The sequence below is a fragment of the Macadamia integrifolia genome, chromosome 1 (assembly GCF_013358625.1).
Source record: "Macadamia integrifolia cultivar HAES 741 chromosome 1, SCU_Mint_v3, whole genome shotgun sequence".
NCBI lineage: Eukaryota > Viridiplantae > Streptophyta > Magnoliopsida > Proteales > Proteaceae > Macadamia > Macadamia integrifolia.
In genome coordinates, this window is record NC_056557.1 from 7,242,821 (window position 1) to 7,249,833 (window position 7,013).

A 7,013-nucleotide genomic window follows, 5' to 3' on the forward strand; every position below is an offset into this window, starting at 1 on the left:
AAAAAAAAGTGTATATACATTTTCCCCCCTATTTTGTACGTTAAAAACTAAGAACAAATCGAGGAACAATTATAAGAAACAAATAATGGATTGAAAATGACAAAGTCATGACACTAATGAGGGTGAGGCACACCATGCACGTTTTCCCGAAGTAGTTCTTTTTTTTTTTTTTTTTGCTAAAGACGGGTATCCAAGCCTTTGGCCTGACTAGTCCCGTAGGTCCGTACTGACCCCACAACCGCATGGACTTGGTTATACCAGGGTAGAATGAGATTCATTCAATTTTCATTGAAAGTAGTGAAGAGCACTAAACACCCCCGTGTGAATGACCCAAGGTGTACTTAATGAAAATTAAACTCTGGAAGTCCAGGTTTTTGACTTGTACCAAATTCATTGCACACCAACTCTGCGACCCCCAAAGTAGCTTTTATGCCTTTCGTACATTTCCAGAAGGAGAGATGAACTTCCTCATTTTTTTCATACTAAGTTTGGACCGTCACTAGATAAATGGCTTCCCATCTCATGCACCAAGTGTATCCACTAGCCTTTCACATACCTTCCTCCATTGCCCACAAGCACCATACTCTAGGCACACGAGCCATGCAAATGCCCATACCACCAAAGCACATAGGGCCATGCAAAAGCTGCTAGCATGCACACGCCCCTTAGTATATGCCCTATGGACACCCACACATACCTATGTCCCTCCACGAGCATAAGGGCCTGCCACCACCTCAAGCATGCTTCACAGTATCGCACCTTCCTTGCACATATGCCACACCTTTTGCACTCACCCACCCTCTCTTTCAGATCAGTGACCTCAAAGGCCCTTGTGCCATTCACACCCTTACGTGTATGGGGTGGGGGAGGGTCGCATGATGACTCAACACAAGGATGGAATTGAGGGTGATTTCTAAGCGGTGTATTAAGTATCTGTATCATATAAGTGTAACGGCCAATAAGAATTGGTATCATTAGAGATTAATTGATACCCATATGATATCGATCTGAATATCTGTTATCGGTATCTATTTAAGATAAAATGGTCCAAAAATCAATTATTTATCTAAATTTGAGGGGGAAATGGCCTAATATGACTAATCTATATTGGTATCGATACCGTGATCTAAATCCATGTTTCCAAATGGTTGATTTTCATACTTGAAGAGAAAAACTTCACAAGTAAAAGCTTCATCGATCCGTTTTACTGCTTGTAGCTAGGGAAAGATTGGAGTTCCCAACAAGAAAATATTTCCAAGCAGGTATTAAAAATATCATTTAACCAGGTAACTCAATTATGCCATTTTTGTTGACCCATAAGTAGCTAACTCAAAGGATAATAAATGATCGATTCACCATTGAGAGCATTAGCTCTAAAAGGATGAATATTGTGGTGCTGTAACAGTGGCAGATCAAAACAAGAACTTGATGAATGTTTCAAAATAAATAAATAAATAAATAAAATAATCTGGGTTTAGGTTCTATTCTTTCCTTAGTAAATGTACATTCTTGTTAGGAGAGAGAGAGAGAGAGAGAGAGAGAGAGTAAGTTTGAGAAGATCTTATTGTAAACAAGCTTGGTGAAATTTACACTAGAACAAAAAAAAGCTTGGTGAAAAAGAAATTATAATATTGCCTTGCAATTTTTCAATGAGGATAGAATCTTGAGATTTCACTCCCCGAGGATTAGTCGAGGTGTGTGTAAGCTGGTCCGGATGCCTTGATTTAAAAAATAAAAGAAGAAAAAAATGAAAAAAAGAAAGAAAGAAAAAGATTTCACATATTTATTTGTAAAACGTGCAAAACAATGACTAGTCCTAGCATAATGGTGGAGACTTTTAAATTTACCATTTTGATGACAACAGAAATCACATTTTAAGTTTGTGAAGATATGCCACATGAGACCTTTGGAAAGATATAGAATAAAGGATTGAGTTTTTCTCAAGCTACTATGAAGGTGGAATTCTAGTATGACACAAATTTCCAATCACACACAACTAAGTAGACACCATAGATTTCCTTCCTTTTTACTGAAAACTAGCCAACATTAGAAAAAATTTAGAAAAAATTTAAGATATACTTCATTTCGGGATTAAAAAAAAAAATGATACTTTTTTCTTTTCCACATAATAAATTGCTTATTGTTGACTACTAAAGATGGAAGTAGTTATTGTAGATAGTAGATAACCAAATTGTATATATTTATATATTTACTTATTTTAAATTTATTTTCCCTTCTTAGTGGATAGATTCCTTAGTCCTTCCTCCAAGACCTTAATGTTACATAATACTGTAGGGATAATTTATAATACTCATAGCTTTGGAATATGCTTTAGTCTTGCTAAAAAAAAAATTCAAAAGAAACTTAAAAGTTCGGTGGTTTAAAATATATATATATTTATATATTATATCCAATATACACTTACCTTACCAAAAATAACTAAACAATTATTAACCTGAGGCCATTGAGATTATCAAAAATTAATATGGGGCTCGAGTTTGACATTATTTCTTATGGAAATAAAGATTCCACATTGTCCGCTTTACGTAGTTCTACTCATAGTTTTTTCTTTTATTTTTTTTCTACTCATTGCGGGCCCTCTACATTGAACCGATTGAAAAGAACCCAAATTAAACTAAATCAAATTCTTATTGGGTCAATTTTGATTTGAATTATTATACAATCAATTGGAAAAAAAAAAGAAAGAACCAAATCTATATAGAAAATGTGGCCTCCAAGTAGGGGTGTCAATTCCTAAATCGAACCGATAAAATCGGCCGGACCGAACCGATAACAATACGGACCAAACCAAATCGAAGCCTTATTGGTTTGGTTCGGTTTGGGGTATTGCAACTCCAAAATCAAACCGAACCGCACCGGAAACCGGATGAACCTGAAACCAAACCGAAACTGGCTCAAAACCCAGACCGAAACTGAAACCAAACCTGTAAGAAACCGAAACACTCCAAAATTCATTAAATAAATCAAAATTTTCATAGTTTTGTATACATTTGTATGGAAAGTCGAATCCAAACTAAACCAAAAACCAAAACCAACCCGGTTACAAATCGATTTAAGAAATCAAAGACAAACCGAAACCAAACCGTACCGAAACCGAAACTAAATCGAAACCAGAATTTCCTTATTGGTTCGGTTTCAATTTCAACTTTCTCACATCAAAACTGACTCAACCCGGACCAAAATCGAGCCAGATGAATTGATTGACACCCCTACCTCCAAGAGTGCGGAAGAGATAATAAAAGTCTCAAGATGACCAACCAAACCCACCAAAGGTATTATCATCATAAGGGGAAATTATATAAGTGGGCTTTTGTCTCCACTCATATAATCCTTCCCCACTGCTTATATAAGTGGGCTTTTGTCCCAAGATGACATGTGTGTCTGACTCTCGCGGCGGAGTAAGTTACGTAAGAGTATGCATCAGCCATACGTGACAACTAGGGAGCCCACACTTATACATTGCTATTTCGAGCTGCTGCATACTGATGGAGTGATAGTGGAGAACTCTAATTCTCCATGATAATAACTTAGTTGATAAGGAAAATTAGGTTCTTTCACAGTTCCATGTAGTTGTTACTTTCTCTTCAAATTGTTTTAGCTTTCTCTTTTTTACTCTTTCTTCTTTGTCTTCAGTGCTTCCATGAAGTGCAAGAAGCTTAGAGCTTAAGGACTCTATTAATGAAAGATGAAATTTTATTAAAATTACCCTTAGGGTATAATTAAGCAAGGCCACCCATGGGTTATGCAATAGAGGACTCTATACAAGCATTCTTTATATTTACTATTATCTAAAAGTAATCAAATTACTAATAAATCGTTTGGAATCCCCTTATCAAAAAAGAATTTTATTACTAATAATTCATTTCAATCATATAAATTTTGAAGTTAGGATTTAGTTTCTCTTGGTCTGTGAAGATCTGACCTTTTGACTAGTGCATGAGAAAAGATATTTTGTATCATATATAATAGAGGGAAGAAGTTAATGATGACGCATCACAAGTTCACATCACCAATAGTGAGGAGATACTCTTTTCTCCATAGGGCAAGGAAAACTTAATCCTTGAAGTAAAAACAAAAGGTGCTAAAATAAGGATGGTGCATGCATCTTATTTGGTTATGAAGCTTGGTCAAATGAATGTTTATCTAAGTGGTTGTTAGATTGTTTTTCATATCCAAATTTATATTTGGGTACTACCAGTTCATTTCCATTAATAATTGAATATAATTGCAATTATTAATCTCAATCTGGTTACAGGAAATGGTACACTTTTTTTTTTTGTTTTTTGTCTTTTATTTTTGTTTTGCTAACAACGGGTATCCATGCCTTTGGCCTAACTAGTCCCTTGGGTCCACATTGACCCTACAATTGCATAGACCAGGTCATACCAGGGTTGAATAAGAACCATTCAACTTTCACTGAAAGCAGTGAAGAGCATTAAACACCCCCATATGAAAAGCCCCAAGGAGATAAGAGGTGTCGAACTCAGAACCACAAGCTTCCTGAGGCGAAGGTCCCTTGCCACTCGGCTACCCCCTTGGGGTTCAAGAAATAGTAAACTCACAAGGTTGGATCCCATGAAAACATTATGTAGGCAAGCATAGAATTTAAATCCAATTAATCTAAATTTGATCTTTTAGACTAAGCTTGAACCCTGAGTCTCTGATCACCATTCTTACTTGTGGGTGAGTCACCATTTAATTTGAAATTTAGATGGACTTATCACAGATCAGTTATATATCACCAAAGATTGTCTCTTAATCTCATATGTGACTTCTGATTCGACCGATTAATTACCACCTAATTATCAACTAATCCATGATTCACTAGGATCTAATCACCTGCGGCAAGCGTCGAGGACAAGCACAGGTTCTTAAAAGTGGGGTGTTTTTCTTAATTAAATCAATTCAATTATGTAATGCAACAAAGACAAGAACAATTTTGATTGGTTCATGGCCATTGATCAACAGATTAACTACCACCACCAATACCATTTGACTCTAAATTAAGCTTAATAAACCGATAACTTTTCAAACATGCTAATGAGCCCAAGTTGCTGAAATATTTGTCCCTGGACCATCACATTCTAGATGTAATATGAATCTGAAAAAGGATTGAGACTTGGTTCACAACTCAGTGGCCCACTACAATTTGCATGGTACAAGGGAATGGTAACAAGTGAATACCTTTTAATCATGAAAATTTTTGAATTGTTTTGGATAACTTGGCATCTTAATTAGCCTCTGTTACACTGGCAAAGTGGAGGCATAACAGTGTTCTATTTGCCTCATCTCTAGGTAAGGGACCTTGTGCTTGTGGTTCTACTTGCACAGCCCATGAAATTGGACTTTCCTCTTGTGGCAAGTGAAGTCAAAAGTTTTGATCCTTTCAATTAAAAAACATACCCATGATCCTTTGAAATAAAAAAAATACCCATTAAAGGAAGCTTTTTTTTTTTTTTTTTTGCCACAATAAGCAAGTTGCTTACTAAAATTATTCCTCTGCCTTTCTTTAACTAATGGGGAGAGGTTTCCCAAGATGCGAAAGTGTGAGAGCGCACCAGTGAGAGGATGGTGAGACGGATTCGTTCAATATGAGGTCCATATTTTGTCTAAAGAGAAAGAGAGTGCTAATGTGAATCCCATTACTCATCCTGTACGAGAGTGAAAAAGAATCCCACTCCAACGTCGTGGGGAACTTTTTCTCTTAATTTATTTATGAATGAGACCGGGGTCAAAGAGAATGTATAGTTAAGTGCTTGGTGCACTCCTTTTTGTATTTTATTATTTATTTTTTAATCTTCATACAATGCAATGGAATCTAGGAGCTAAGGTACCAGAATACTTTGAATTCCTAGGTATCCTTATAGTCAAAATTGCCTCATCATGCTTCCATGTAGCTGAGCTTTAGTGCTGGTCCACAGATACCCCTTCCACTTTTCAAAAGCTTCCAATTCTAAAATTTGTTATTCTTAGTGGGCTTTTTCAATATTTCTTTTAATTCTTTCCCTTATTTATATATTCTAATCAAACAATACTATCCACATCATATCTTTTTCTTACTGTTCTCTATCAAGCCAGTAAAGGGGATGATTCTATGCTAAATTAGTAGCCTTGCCCTTGATTTTGTAATGTTAGTATTGTTTTCTGTTATCCCATCATCACCCCCAAAGCTATGTGAATCATTCTTACTAGTTAACTTGTTGAAATTAAATCTCAAGAAGATGTGACTAATTCACTCTTCTCAAATTGGTTCATGTATTATTGTTTTGCAGTAAATGGTTTAAAATTTAGGGTTGTGTTTGGCATGCATTTTCAGGATAGATTTTGGGTCAAGAACCCTGAAACCAATTTATGAGTACAAGTCCTCTTAGTTCTGCTCTGCAAACTATATTTTCTTCATACTTGACCTTCAGTTCACCATTGCATCTGGGCTATAACCTTTCATTAACCATTGCAGTAATTTATCAATTCTTTTACTGGTTCTTAATCCTAATTATTACCGAAATATTTTACTCTGGATATACAATTCCTTCTGCTTTAGTCCCTTGGAGGGCCATCACATCACTGTTTTGTATATTCCAGACAACAATCTCTTCCACTAATGCTAATGTTCATCCACCTGTTGCCAGGCTTAGTATTTGCAGTGTTTGTATGCTGGGTTTTACCTCCACTTACCCCTACATATGCTACAACTGAGAGAATGCATTATAGCTATTTTATTTTTCAGAAAATGTTGAGATTCAATCCAAGGAAGGTAAGAGAGCTGGTATGATATGGATATACCAGCATCAGAAGGCAACCCATACTCAATGATGCACTCACTGAACACCTCCATTAACTGTTAAACCAGCCACTGAACACCTTATTTTCTTTAGTAACAAATGAATCAAGCAGAGAAAGTCCTTATTAGACCAATATCATCCAGCTTAAGTAACAGAACACACAGCAGTAAACTTAAAAGGTGATTTCTCTCCCCCACCACACCCCCCCCC